The sequence below is a fragment of the Rhinopithecus roxellana genome, chromosome 20 (genome assembly GCF_007565055.1).
Source record: "Rhinopithecus roxellana isolate Shanxi Qingling chromosome 20, ASM756505v1, whole genome shotgun sequence".
In the NCBI taxonomy this organism is placed as follows: domain Eukaryota; kingdom Metazoa; phylum Chordata; class Mammalia; order Primates; family Cercopithecidae; genus Rhinopithecus; species Rhinopithecus roxellana.
Genome location: NC_044568.1, coordinates 73,565,044 through 73,581,140, shown reverse-complemented (window position 1 = coordinate 73,581,140; position 16,097 = coordinate 73,565,044).

Below are 16,097 nucleotides of genomic sequence, written 5' to 3'. Positions count from 1 at the left end.
CCGGGTTCAAGGGATTCTTCTGCCTCAGCCTCCGGATTAGCTGGGACTACACGCATGCGCCATCACGCCCGACTAATTTTTGTATTTTTAGTGGACACAGAGTTTCAACATGTTGGCCAGGCTGGTCTCGAGTGAACTGCCCGCCTCGGTCTCCCATATGGAGTTATTTTTTTGGAGTGATGAAAACATTTTGAAATTAGATAGGTGTGATGGTTCCATGACTTTGTGAATATATTAAACACGATTGAATTGCACAGTTAAAAAAAAAGGGGGTGCATTTGGCCAGGCGCGGTGGCATATGCTTGTAATCCCAGCACTTTGGGAGAATTAGACAGGAGGATCCTTTGAGGGCAAGAGTTCCAGACCAGCCTGGACAACATAGCAAGACTCCATCTCTACGAAAAAGAAAAAAAAGGAAAAAAAAAACGAAAGAAAGAAAAGAAAAAAGTATTGTAATTACTCAGGCTTGGTGGTGTGCACTGATAGTTGTCAGGCCTCTGAGCCCAAGCTAAGCCATCATATCCACAGTGACCTGCACGTATGCATCCAGATGGCCTGAAGCAACTAAAGATCCACAAAAGTGAAAATAGCCTTAACTGGTGACATTCCACCATTGTGATTCGTTTCTGCCCCACCCTAACTGATCAATGTAATCTCCCCCACCCTTAAGAAGGTTCCTTATAATCTCCCCCACCCTTCAGAATGTACTTTGTGAGATTCACCCCCTGCCCCCAAAACATTGCTCTTAACTCCACCACCTATCCCAAAACCTATAAGAACTAATGATAATCCCACCACCCTTTGCTGACTCTCTTTTCGGACTCAGCCCACCTGCATCCAGGTGAAATAAACAGCCATGTTGTTCACACAAAGCCTGTTTGGTGGTCTCTTCACATGGAAACATGAGAATAGTCTCAGCTACTGCTACTCGGGAGGCTGAGGTGGAAGGATCACTTGAGCCCAGGAATTCAACGTTGCAGTGAGCCACGATAGGGCCACTGCACTCCAGCCTGGAAAAAATAAAAATAAAAAAAGAGAGGGACAGAGAGAGAATAAATAAAATGGTGAATTTTATGGTATGTGAATTTATCTTAAACAATGAAGGGACGGCCGGGCACGGTCGCTCACGCCTGTAATCCCAGCACTTTGGGAGGCCGAGGCGGGCAGATCACGAGGTCAGGAGATCGAGACCATCCTGGCTAACTCAGTGAAACCCCATCTCTACTAAAAATATAAAAAATTAGCCGAAAGTGGTGGCAGGCGCCTGTAGTCCCAGCTACTCGGGAGGCTGAGGCAGGAGAATAGCGTGAACCAAGAGGTGGAGGTTGCATTGAACCGAGATCGCGCCACTACACTCCACCCTCGGTGGACAGAGCAAGACTCGGTGACAGAGCAAGGCTCCATCTCAAAAAAAAAAAAAAAAAAAACCGAAAAGAAATGCTAAGCAAAGTGTTCTGGTGTGTTCTGCCTGTGTTGGTAGTGGAAGGGAAGAAAATCAGTCTTTTGCTTCTCCCCCTTAAAACTATTTAAGAAGGGAACTGGGCACGGTGGCTCAAGCCTGTAATCCCAACACTTCGGGAGGTCAAGGTGGGAGGATCACTTGGGCCCAGGAATTCAAGACCAGCCTGGGCCACATAGTAAGACCTCATCTCTACAAAAAAATAAAATATTAGGGCCAGGCGTGGTGGCTCACACCTGTAATCCCAGCATTTAGGGAGGCCGAGGTGGGCATATCACGAGGTCAGGGGATTGAGACCAGCCTGGTGAACATGGTGAAACTCTGTCTCTACTAAAAAAAAATTCAAAAAATTAGCCAGGCATGGTGGCACTCACCTGTAGTATCCTAGCTACTTGGGAGGCTGAGGCAGGAGAATCGCTTAAACCCGGGAGGTGGAGGTTGCAGTGAGCTGAGACCACACCACTGCACTCCAGTCTGGGTGACGCAGCAAGACTCCATCTCAAAAAAAAAAAAAAAAAAAAAAATTAACGGGGTGTGGTGGTGCATACCTGTGATCCCAGCTACTCAGGAGGCTGAGGTGGGAGAATTTTGAGCCAGGGAGTTCGAAGCTGCAGTGAGGCAGGGTAGTGCCACTGCATGCCAGCCTAGGCAACAGAGTGAGATCCTGTCTCAAAAAAAAAAAAGGCCAGGCCCAGTGGCTCACACCTGCATCCCCAGAACTTTGGGAAGCTGAGGCAGCTGTATCACCTGAGGTCAGAAGTTTAAGACTAGCCTGGCCAACATGGCAAAACCCTGTCTCTACTTAATATACAAAAATTATCCCGGCATAGTGGTGCGCATCTGTAATCCCAGCTACTCAGGAGGCTGAGGCAGGAGAATTACTTGAACCAGGGAGATGGAGGTTGCAGTGAGTCAAAATGGTGCCACTGCACTCCAGCTTGGGGGACACAGTGAGACTCTGTCTCAAAATAAATAAACAAAAATTATTAAAAAAAAAAAAAGGATCCCTTGGACATACAAAATAAGTAAGCCCCCACTACTTAGGCAAATAAAGAACAATTCTATCATTTGGGAATCTTAAGATCGGTTCTACCACTTTATGGATCTTCAGAATCAATCTCTATTTTAGAGATACTAACATTGATTGATCCTACTATGTGCCAGGCACTGTCCTTTACACCTTCACATATATGATCTCATTTAATCCTCATTTAATTTTGGCAGAGAAAAGTTGAGCTCCTTACCCAAGATCGTATAACTAGGAAACAAAGACTGAAGCACATGCCTCACTCTTCTTGTTATTAGAAAAGATTTCCTCTGTAAACCTCAGGAACTTTACAAGCGAAATACTGGATTGCTGTAATATGATTCATCTGCCCAATTTATTTATTTATTTTTATTATACTTGTAAGTTCTAGGGTACATGTATACAACGTGCAGGTTTGTTACATATATGTACATGTGACATGCTGGTGTGCTGCACCCATTAATTCATCATTTACATTAGGATATCTCCTAATGCTATCCCTCCTCCCTCCCAACTCACAATAGGCCCCTGGGGTGTGATGTTCCCTGCCCTGTGTCCAAGTGTTCCCATTGTTCAATTCCCACCTATGAGTGACAACGTGTGGTGTTTGGTTTTCTTTCCTTGCAATAGTTTGCTCAGAATGATGGTTTCCAGCTTTATCCATGTCCCTACAAAGGACATGAACTCATCCTTTTTTATGGCTGCATAGTGTTCCATGGTGTATGTTTGCCACATTTTCTTAATCCAGTCTATCATTGATGGATATTTGGGTTGGTTCCAAGTCTTTGCTATTGTGAATAGTGCCACAGTAAACATACATGTGCATGTGTCTTTATAGCAGCATGATTTATAATCCTTTGGGTATATACCCAGTAATGAGATGCCTGGGTCAAATGGTATTTCTAGTTCTAGATCCTTGATGAATTGCCACACTGTCTTCCACAATGGTTGAACTAGTTTACAGTCCCACGAACAGTGTGAAAGTGTTCCTATTTCTCCACATCCTCTCCAGCACCTGTTGTTTCCTGACTTTTTAATGATTGCCATTCTAACTGGTGTGAGATGGTATCTCATTGTGGTTTTGATTTGCATTTCTCTGATGGCCAGTGATGATGAGCATTTTTTCATGTGTCTGTTGACTGCATAAATGTCTTCTTTTGAGAAGTATCTGTTCATATCCTTTGCCCACTTTTTGATGGGGTTGTTTGATTTTTTCTTGTAAATTTGTTTAAGTTCTTTGTAGATTCGGGATGTTAGCCCTTTGTCAGATGAGTAGATTGTAAAAGTTTTCTCCGATTCTGTAGGTTGCCTGTTCACTCTGATGGTAGTTTGTTTTGCTGTGCAGAAGATCTTTAGTTTAATTAGATCCCGTTTGTCAGTTTTGGCTTTTGTTACCATTGTATTTTGTGCTTTAGTCATGAAGTCCTTGCCCATGCCTATGTCCCAAATGGTATTGCCTAGGTTTTCTTCTAGGGTTTTTATGGTTTTAGATCTAACATTTCAGTCTCTAATCCATCTTGAAGTAATTTTTGTATAAGGTGTAAGGAAGGGATCCAGTTTCAGCTTTCTACATATGGCTAGCCAGTTTTCCCAGCACCATTTATTAAATAGGGAATCCTTTCCCTATTTCTTGTTTTTGTCAGGTTTGTCAAAGATCAGATGGTTGTAGATGTGTGGTATTATTTCTGAGGGCTCTGTTCTGTTCCATTGGTCTATATCTCTGTTTTGGTACCAGTACCATGCTGTTTTGGTTACTGTAGCCTTGTAGTATAGTTTGAAGTCAGGTAGTGTGTTGCCTCCAGCTTTGTTCATTTTGCTTAGGATTGTCTTGGCGATGGGGGCTCTTTTTTGGTTCCACGTGAACTTTAAATTAGTTTTTCCGATTCTCATCAGGCCAAATTAATATTGCCTATTCATTATAACATAATGCTGCTCACACAACTCAGAAAACGCTGTTGCTTTACCTCCTCCAGCTCTGTAGCAGCCATGCATAAATCATAGAACTATAAATACACACTAATTACATAACCTACATAGGCAATCAATATTAAGAAAAATTTTTACTGCCCGATATTTCTGTGGTTGAAAATGTAGAGTCTAATTTTGATCCGCAGTAACATCTAGGTTAATGCTGATTCAGAAGGAAAACATTTGTTGTTGCCATGATTAGAGGCATTGAAACGCTGAATCACCACCTCAAATGTTACCACTATTAATATAACGAGCTACATAGGAAGATCAAATTAGACCATCTCGGACCACCAGGTTTACAATTCCACCTGCAGATACATGCAGGAAGTATTGTCACAGTACTATGTCGTGTTATTCCATTGAGGTCATTATCAACTAAGCTTATGCATGGTCAAATGGACCAAATGCATGGACCAAATGCATGGTCATTTGGTTAATGTCACCAGCGTAGCATACTAACAAAAACAAGGCATGCAAACTCAAATGCCTGTAAGGCAGAATGTAAGACAGTAGGAAGCAAAGTCTGTAGGGAACTATATAATAGAGGCTGCAGATTCATGACAGATTCTAAAGCACAGCGGTCACCAACATTTTTGGCACCAGGAACCGGCTCTGTGGAAGACAATTTTTCCACAGGCGGCAAGGGGTGGGGTGCAGAAGGGTAATGGTCTTGGGATGAAACTGTTCCACCTCAAAACATCAGGAATTAGATTCGCATAAGGAATATGCAACCTAGATCCCTCATGTGTGCAATTCACAACAGGGTTCATGCTCCTGTGAGAATCTAATGATACTGCTGATCTGACAGGAGGCAGAGCTCAGGCAGTAATGCAAGCAATGGTGAGTGGCCAGAGATACAGATGAAGCTTCAGTCGTCCACCCACTATTCGCCTCCTGCTCTGTGGCCCAGTTCCTAACAGGCCACCGACCAGTACATGTCCATGGCCCAGGGATTAGGGACCCGTACTGCAGCACATTGCTTAATAGAGGACTGTAGCAGCCATGCGCCCAGAGCTTTCCTGTTTTGTTTTTTTGTTGTTGTTTTTTTGAGATGCCAGAAACCCAGATTTTTTTTTTTTTTTTTTTTTTTTTTTTTTTTTTTTTTTTTTTTTTTTTTTTTTTTTTGAGACAAGCTCAAGCTGTCTGCCCATCTCAGCCTCCCAAAGTGCTGGGATTGCAGGAGTGCACCACCACATCTGGCCTGAAACCCAGATTTTATTTATTTATTTACTTACTTTTTTTTTTTTTTTTTTTTTTTTTTTGAGATGGAGTCTCGCTCTGTCACCCAGGCTGGAGTGCTGTGGCCGGATCTCAGCTCACTGCAAGCTCCGCCTCCCGGGTTCACGCCATTCTCCTGCCTCAGCTTCCCAGGTAGCTGGGACTACAGGCGCCGCCACCTCGCCCGGCTAGTTTTTTGTAGTTTTTAGTAGAGACGGGGTTTCACTGTGTTAGCCAGGATGGTCTCGATCTCCTGACCTCGTGATCCACCCGTCTCGGCCTCCCAAAGTGCTGGGATTACAGGCTTGAGCCACCGCGCCCGGCCTACTTACTTATTTATTTTTGAGATGGAGTCTCGCTCTGTTGCTCAGGCTTGAGTGCAGTGGCATGATCTTGGCTCACTGCAACCTCCACCTCCCAGTTCAAGCGATTCTCCTGCCTCAGCCTCCTGAGTAGCTGGGATTACAGGCACATGCCACCACGCCCGGCTGATTTTTGTATTAGTAGAGACAGAGTTTCACTATGTTGGCCAGGCTCGTCTCGAACTACTGACCTCAGGTGATCCACCCGCCTCAGCCTCCCAAAGTGCTGGGATTACAGGCATGCACCACTGCACCCAGCCTGAAACCCAGATTTTTAATATGAAAGTCTTCAAACCTTGGAGGTGTCATAAAAAGCACGCTGTGGACCACTAGTTTGCAACTGACAATCTAAAATATCATAAACATATCATCACTTTAGCCATGAAAAAAAAAAGTACGTGAGACAGAAAATGGAAGCAGCCATGCCTGATTTATTGTTGAATACTTTTTCCGTAGACCGAGAGCTTCCCTTTCATTAGCATCTGAAACTATCTTCAGAATGACATTGATTTTTATAAAAGTGTTGATCCTCACACCTCTTTATAGGCTTGCACCTGGCACAGCAGAGTGAAACATGTTAAATAGCATTTGTTCCTTGAGTATATATGGAAAAAGGTGAAGTACTCATAAGTGTTCAGCTAATATTGTAGCAGGACGCGTGGCAGACAAAACTCCTCAGACACTGAGTTAAAGAAGGAAGGGGTTTATTCGGCCGGGGGTATCAGCAAGACTTCTGTCTCAAGAGCCGAGCTACCTGAGTGAGCGATTCCTGTCCTTTTTAAGGGCTCACAACTCTAAGGGGGTGCATGTGAGAGGGTCGTGATTGATTGAGCAAGCAGCGGGTACGTGACTGGGGGCTGCATGCACTGGTAATTAGATCGGAACAAAACAAGATAGGGATTTTCACAGTGCATTTCTGTAGAATGTCTGTAATTTATAGATAACAGAACCAATTAGGTCAGGGGTCCATCTTTAACTACCAGGCTCAGGGTTCAGTGCTGGGCTGTCTGCCTGTGGATTTCATTTCTGCCTTTTAGTTTTTACTTCTTCTTTCTTTGGAGGCAGAAATTGGGCATAAGATGATATGAGGGGTGGTCTCCTCCCTTAATATGAGCAGCATCTCAGGAGTCTCCAATTCTTGAATTACCATGGAGTATTTTTACCATTTTCCCCCAGTGAAAGGGCTATTTTAAAAGACTTACCCTCCAAAATGATGTATTAAGTCATATTACTTTTTTTTTTTTTTTTTTTTTTGAGACAGGTTCTTGCCCTGTTGCCCAGGCTGGAGTGCAGTGGCATGATTGTTACAGGAAAGGGGTCCCAATCCAGACCCCAAGAGAGAGTTCTTGGATCTTGTACAAGAAAGAATTTAGGGTAAGTCCGCAGTGTGAAGTGAAAGCAAGTTTGTTAAGAATGTAAAGGAGGCCAGGCGCAGTGGCTCACACCTGTAATCCCAGCACTTTGGAAGGCCGAGACAGGCAGATCACGAGGTCAGGAAATCAAGACCATCCTGGCTAACACGGTGAAACCCTGTCTCTACTAAAAAGACAAAAAAATTAGCCAGGCGAGGTGGCGGGAGCCTGTAGTGCCAGCTACTCGGGAGGCTGAGGCAGGAGAATGGCGTGAACCCAGGAGGCAGAGCTTGCAGTGAGCCGAGATCGCACCACTGCACTCCAGCCTGGGTGACAGAGTGAGACTCTGTCTCAGAAAGAAAAAGAAAGTAAAGGAATAAAAGAATGGCTACTCCATAGATAGAGCAGCCGTGAGGTCTCCTGGTTACCCATTTTTATGGTTATTTCTTGATGATATGCTAAACAAGGGGCGGATTTTTCATGCCTCCTCTTTTTAGACCATATAGGGTAACTTCCTGATATTGCCACGGTGTTTGTAAACTGTCATGGTGCTGGTGGGAGTGTAGCAGTGAGGATGACGGGAGGTCGCTCTTATCACTATTTTGGTTTTGGTGGGTTTTGGCCAGCTCCTTCACTGCAACCTGTTGTGACAGCAAGGTCTTTATGACTGGTATTTTGTGCTGACCTTCTATGTCATCCTGTGACTTAGGCTGCCTTAACCATTGGGGAACGCAGCCCAGTAGTTTCAGCCTCATTTTACCCAACTCCTATTTAAGATGGAGTTGCTCTGGTTCACACACCTCTGACACAATCACTGCTCACTGCAGCCTCCACCTAGAGATCCTCCTGCCTCAGCCTCCCAAGGTGCTGGGACTACAGGTGCGTGCCACCACAGTCAGCTAATTTTTGTATTTTTTGTAGAGATGGGGTTTTTCCATATTGCCCAGGATGGTCTCAAACTCCTGGGCTCAAGCAATCCTTCCGTCTCAGCCTCCCAAAGTACTGGGATTACAGGCATGTGCCACCATGCCCAGCCTAATATTTACTTTTAATCAGACTAAGACAGGGTTACTACCTGAGTTGCTATGGCTCCAGCTGAAAGCCTGTGCAGTTATATCATGGGTAAACATTTGCTTTATGCTGAAAATATGGCGGACCTGGCATTACAGCTTTTACAAATCTCCTAAGGTGTCTCGGTTGTATATTCGTTCATTTTCATAGTGCTATAAAGAAATACTCGAGACTGGGTAATTTATAAAGAAAAAGAGGTTTAATGTACTCAACAGTTACACAAGACTGGGGAGGCCTCAGAATCATGGTGGAAGGCAAAGGCGGAGCAAAGGTATGTCCTACATGGCAGCAGGCAAGAGGGCATGTGCAGGGAAACTGCCCTTTATAAAACCGTCAGATCTTGTGAGACTATTCACTATCATGAGAATAGTATGGGAAAAACCTGCCCCCACGATTCAATTACCTCCCACCGGGTCCCTCCCATGACACATGGGGATTATGGGAGCTATAATTCAAGATGAGATTTGGGTGGGGACACAGCTAAACTGTATCAGGTAGCAACTACCTAGGGTCAGTTTTGCATGTGGTAAAGCTATTTACCAAGACAGTTGTAGGTAAAGAAAGGCAGATTTATTAGAGAAATTATGAAAATATGTTGCAAGGTTGCAATGGGCAGCACAGCAGAGAAGGGGCTATCTGCAAAGAGGCAAGGTCTGGAGGAGAGTTTTATAGGGTCATGCTGGAGGGTAATATGTGTGGAATGAGGTAATTGTGCCCGCAGGTTGTTGGTGATTAGCTGTCTCTTAACAATTGTTCATACAATAATTGTTCATTATTCTCCTCAACTTGGGACTCTCCCCAACCTGGGGACCCTTCCTCATTGTTGCTTACTTATCAGGACTTCACATAAGGGTCTGGAAACTTCATTCATTCATATCTTCAACACAAATTTTAGATAGCCTGTTTTTTAAAAAATTTATTCAACAAAGATTTAGCCCAAGCCACTATTACTTATTACTTTCTCTACTATTGTATGGACTTTTAACTATCTCTGACACTATTCTTCCACATTCTCTATTATTTATACCTATGGTAAAATGTGCCAGTTTGACCATGCAGCTAATACTCGTAGGGAATATATAGAGTCTAGAAAAAAATATACAGGTTCTTAAAGGCTGCCCTGCCAACAAAACCATAATGCAGGAACAAGCATCACAACTATGCCAAATAATCAATTCTATAATGTCCAAAATTTTACTTTAAAACTGGAATTTCCAGACTTCCTTTCTGCATTAACCAGTTTAACTAGACAGTAATGAAATATCCCTCCTACTTTTTGCTGTGATAGTTTAGATGTAAACCAGAAATAAAATTCTAAGCCACCCACTCCAACTGAATAGACCCTTCCTATTGGCCAAGGACATTTCAAAGTAAACTGAAAAAACCAGCTGAGGCCATGATCGGAAGGGGAGGTGTCAACATGCCTCATTTATACCTTCCTCCCTCTGGAATCAAGACACAACTGACCAGCATGAACATTAAAACAGAGATCTTAAGCCAGGCAGGGTGGCTCACACCTGTAATCCCAGTACTTTGGGAGGCCAAGGCAGGATCACCTGAGGTTGGGAGTTCAAGACCACCCTGGCCAATATGGCGAAGTCCCTGTCTCTACTAAAAATGCAAAATTAGCCGGGCATTGTGGTGCACGTCTGTAATCCTAGCGAGGCATGAGAATCAGTTGAACCCAGGAAGCAGAGGTTGCAGTGAGCCAGGATCATGCCACTGCACTCCAGCTGGGCAACAGTGTGACACTCCAACTCAAAAAAAAAAGAGAGAGACCTTAAGACTGACAAAACAGACTCTTTGTAGCAATAAGATACCAAATTATAGCCCGACCCTAGTCAGGACAGATAATAAGCCCTGAAAGAAATCAAAGTATTTTATGCCAAAATATATTATTTTAACGTATTATGAAATGAAATGGTCTTGTAAAGTTATCTCTTTTGGGGAAAATCTACATTCTATAGAGGATCTCCTTCCCTTTCCATGTCTTTCCCTCATCCAGGAGAGATTTAACTAAGCTTGGCACCTTTTAGGATCTGGTAAGAGATATTTATCATCTATTCTCTGAAGTCAGCTACCTGGAGGCTTCATCAACATAACAAGAACCTTGGTTTCCACAACCCCCTTTATCTTAACTACAAACATTTCCTTCTGCAGACTTCAGACTACAGAGCTTAACCTTTTCAACCAATTGCCATCAGGAAATCTAAATCCACCTATGACCTAGTAGCTTTCCCCCACACCCAGCCCTGCTTACCTGCTGCTTCTAGTTATATCTTTGTGGGCCCAACCAGTGTACACCTTACATGTATTGATTGATGTCTGCCTGTAACTTCTGTACCCCTAACATGTATAAAATCAAGCTGTCACTCAACCACCTTGGGCACATGTTCTCAGGATATCTTGACTGCCTCAGGCCTTGGTCACCCATATTTGGCTCAAAATAAACCTCTTAAAATATTTTACAGAGTTTAATTATTTTTATTGACATAGAATACTGTCAGAGGCATTCAAACCAGAGCGACTCCATTTTGATTTAGGGCTAGGAAAATGAGGCTGGGACTTCCTGGGCTGCATTCCCAGAAAGGTAAGCAGTCCTAGCCTCTAGATGTTTACACTTAAGGGAACAAATTAATAATGTTTACTAAACAGACCCAGACTTGGGAGTGTCCAAATATCCCAATATCTGGAGACCAAAGGCATTCTAATTTTGCTTTAAAGATAATAACATAATATCCAATTCTTGGCCGGTCACAGTGGCTCACGCCTGTAATCCCAGCATTTTGGGAGGCTGAGGTGGGCGGATCACGAGGTCAGGAGATTGAGACCATCCTGACTAACATGGTGAAATCCCGTCTCTACTAAAAAGTAGAAAAAATTCTCTAGGTATGGTGGCACACGCCTGTAGTCCCAGCTACTCAGGAGGCTGAGGCAGGAGAATCGCTTGAACCCCGGAGGCAGAGGTTGCAGTAAGCCAAGATAACGCCATTGCACTGCAGTCTGGGCAACAGAGTGAGACTCCATCTCAAAAAAAATAAAAATAAATTCTCCTTGGGTCGGTCCTTTCTCCTTTTCTTCTCCCAGAGACCAGAGAGGATCCTCCACTACTGTCCTCTCTAAAGCAAGGCTGTCAAGTCCTTAAGTGCAATAAGTGTAATAAGCCCTTCACTTTATTACAATTATTCTGCCCTCCCGGAATGTTCAAGTGGTCGTGGCGCGGGCAGGGGATGAGAGGAGAGAGCAGTGGGTTTGGTTGGGTCATGGCATGGGCAGGGGGTGAGAGGAGAGAGCAGTGGGTTTGGTTGGGTTGTGGACAAAGAAAGAGGAAGGAAGAAGTGGATGAGTAAAGATGTAGTTAGAGAAGGATACACTTACAAAGCAGAAGAGAACTAGGAAAAGACAAGCTTTTACTTGATATATACAAAAATGTGACTCGGTAATTACTGCCTTCTATTCACAAGGTTAGCTGCACTTCACAGATCTTCATGTGTTCCTAACCTTTCAATTCCAGTACGTACTTTATCTTTAAATTCCAGATTTCCCTTTTTATGTATCAGCTGTTGAAAGTATAAAAAGAAACTTTTTCAATCATTTTAATTGCATTAGCAGTGATTTAATTTTTTTAGATGCTAAACCTTATGGGTGAAAGTGGATTAAATGTAGCCAAATGCAACCTCAAGATCTTCAGGCACAAAAACCCATTAACTTTTTAATACTTTCAGAAGATGAATCTAATTTCAAATGAAAGCTGCCTCCAGAATATATTGTTAAGCATATTCTAGATATAATTCATTTTGGCAAACATTCTGTAGAAATTCATGTAACATTTTACTGTACTAAAAGCAAATTGCCCATGTAACAAAAAATACCTTTTCATAGCTTCAGATGAATTTTAAAGGATGACTGATGGTCCTTGGAAGAGAAGCAGTAAACAGATAAGGTTTACAGCAATGATGTATGAGTTAGAAATTGCAGTTCCAGATAATCTCTCTATTAAAGAGACTATCTGCACTTAATTTGGTCCACTGTAGTGAACAGAGTTGATGTGAAGTCCCCATTTAATTTCAACCTGAAATACCAAAGTTAATTTTCTTTTCTTTTTTTCTTTTTTTTAAGACAGAGTCTTGCTCTGTTGCCTTAGCTGGAGTGCAGTGGCATGATCTCGGCTCACTGCAACCTCCGCCTCCTGGGCTTGAGCGATCCTCCTGCCTCAGCCTCCCAAGTAGCTGGAAGTACAGGTGCAAGCCACCACACCCAGCTAATTTTTGTATTTTTGGTAGAGATAGGGTTTCACCATGTTGCCCAGGTTGGTCTTGAACTCCTGAGCTCAAGTGATCCGCCCGTCTTGGCCTCCCAAAATGCTGGGATTACAGGCGTGAGCCACCATGCCTGGCCAGAAAATTTTAAACATGCACAAACTCTCAAGTGGCCCAATTTCCTCTCACCAAACCAATCACAATACAGATAAAAGAGAATAACTTGTATTAGATTTTGCACAAATAAACAAGACTGATAAATTGTGAATGATGCGTGATTTTTAATTACAAGTAAACTGGGCATATGTTTCTGCATTATTTAAAGCTAAAGGGTGCATTATTAAAAGCGAAGTTCTGGGATTACAATCGTGAACCACCGCACCCAGCCTTATTATAATTATTATTATTTAAATCTCTTTTGCTCTCTCTCTCAAGAGAGACCGCATCATATTCAGTTGCATCCATTTATTTATTCATCTTCTGCCTCCTGGGCTTGAGATCCTCCTGCCTCAGTCTCCCAAGTAGCTGGGACTACAGGCTTACACCACCATGCTTGGTTAATGTTTGTATGTTTTAGAGAGACAGGCTATTGCCATGTTGCCTAGGCTGGTCTCAAACTCCACCTGCCTTCACCTCCCAAAGCACTGGGATTATAGACATGAGCCACCACGCCCACCCCCAAGTACTTTTATACAAAATGCAAACACTATTCTTCCATCATAAAAGTGACACCACAGCTTCTGTAAAGGTTTGCCCGGTAGTACATACAATTACCTTGGGTACACTTTTTGATGTTAAAATGTATCTTATTATTATGAAACAGTTTTTTCCATTATATTAACTACTTTTACAACAACGCAAATAAGTTATTTTACAAACCATTTAGAAATTTATTTACTATGGTGCCAATAATGTAAAATATATTAATGCTTGCTACATTCAGATAAATTATACACTTGGAAACTATGTATTTATGACTTACAGAAACTTAAATTATATAAATTATGTGCTCAATTTTTAGGTATATAGTCTTTAAGCTTAAATATAAATTCTCAAGATAAATTAACAGTTCGGGCTTCACAATTTGAAATCCGTGGAACATGACACTGGAGACAACAGAACTTTGGTGGAATTCTTAGGTGAAATTTGCTGAACCTTTTCTTTTGAGATGGAGTTTTGCTCTGTCGCCCAGGCTGGAGTGCAGAGGTGCGATCTCAGCTCACTGCAAGCTCCGTCTCCCGGGTTCATGCCATTCTCCTGCCTCAGCCTCCCAAGTAGCTGGGACTACAGGCGCCCGGCTAATTTTCTGTATTTTTAGTAGAGATGGGGTTTCACCATGTTAGTCATGATGTTCTCAATCTCCTGCCCTCGTGATTCACCCGCCTCAGCCTCCCAAAGTGAAAGTCTTTTTTTTTTTTGAATAGAGACGAGATCTTGCAATATTGCCTAGGCTGGTCTCAAACTCCTTGCCTTAAGGGATCCTCCCACCTCAGCCTCCCAAAGTGCTGGGATTACAAGCGTGAATGACTATATCCAAGTGAAACTTCTTGAGATAGTTATGTAATTTTTAAATCTGATGGTGTAGAAGTTAGACGAACTGAATAAATATTAAATATTAGATCAAATTTCTCATTTACCTTAAAGTATAAAGATTTATGTTAAAGCACTGATTTTCACAAAATAACATCGGTGTGAAATTTGAAAAGAAGTCAAATATTTTATTTCATGTATCTGGGAAATGAGGTGCTTTAGTCAACTGAATCTGCCCAAAACTAAGATGCATTCATTAAAAACTACTTATAGAAATTATAAAAACAGAAGATATCAATAGAAAACGTTCTATACAGAATACGACAATCATATACTACTCTTTTTTTGATCATAAGAAATGTACTTACTGAGCCAGGTGTGGTGGCTCACGCCTATAATCCCAGCACTTTGGGAGGCCAAGGCGAGTGGATCAGTTAAAGCTAGAGTTCGAGACCAGCCTAGGCAACATGGCCAAACACCATCTCTACTAAAAAAACAAAACTGAGCCAGGCATGGTGGCACGCGCCTGTAATCCCAGCTACTCCGAAGGATGAGGCAGGAGGATCGTTTGAACCCAGGAGGCGGAGGTTGCAGTGAGCGGCAATCATGCCACTGCACTCCAACCTGGGTGACAGAGCAAGACTCCACCTCAAAAAGAAAAAAAAAAAAAAAAAGTCGGTCGTGGTGGCTCAGACCTGTAATCCCAGCACTTTGGAAGGCCAAGGTGGGCGGATTATGAGGTCAGGAGATCGAGACCATCATGGCCAACATGGTGAAATCTTCTCTCTACTAAAAATGCAAAAATTAGGTTGGACGCGGTGGCTCACGCCTGTAATCCCAACACTTTGGGAGGCCGAGGCGGGTGGATCACGAGGTCAGGAGATCAAGACCATCCTGGCTAACATGGTGAAGCTCCGTCTCTACTAAAAATGCAACAAATTAGCTGGGCCTGGTGGTGGGTGCCTGTAATCCCAGCTACTAGGGAGGCTGAGGCAGGAGAATGGCGTGAATCCGGGAGCTTGAGCTTGCAGTGAGCCTAGATGGCGCCACTGCACTCCAGCCTGGGCGACAGAGCAAGACTCCATCTCAAAAACAAAAACAAAAAAAACAAAACAAAAATACAAAAATCAGCCAGGCATGGTGTAATGTGTCTGTAATCCCAGCTACTCAGGAGCCTGAGGCAGGAGAATTGCTTGAACCCAGAGGGTGGAGGCTGCAGTGAGCTGAGATCGCACCACTGCACTCCAGCCTGGGAGACAGAGCGAGACTCCATCTCAAAACAAAACAAAACAAAAGTACTTACTAAATTTTAGTATCAAAATAACAACAAATTATGTATGTTTTGGGGAAAGAAATCTTGTTATTAAATCTTCATTTCGGCCGGGCGCGGTGGCTCAAGCCTGTAATCCCAGCACTTTGGGAGGCCGAGACGGGCGGATCACGAGGTCAGGAGATCGAGACCATCCTGGCTAACACGGTGAAACCCCGTTTCTACTAAAAAACACAAAAAAAACTAGCCGGGCGAAGTAGCGGGCGCCTGTAGTCCCAGCTACTCGGGAGGCTGAGGCAGGAGAACGGCGTAAACCCGGGAGGCGGAGCTTGCAGTGAGCTGAGATCCGGCCACTGCACTCCAGCCTGGGCGACAGAGCGAGACGCCGTCTCAAAAAAAAAAAAAAACAAAAAAAACAAAACAAATCTTCATTTCGACTGAGTTCTATGTAAATTAAAATTCACTATAAGAACTATTTTTTGGTATAAAAGTTCATCTGCCCAAAAGTGTTCAGGAGATAACCTGAGATTTTAGAATAGAAATGTAAACAATCAAAACCAAGTTTCCTGAAACTTGCA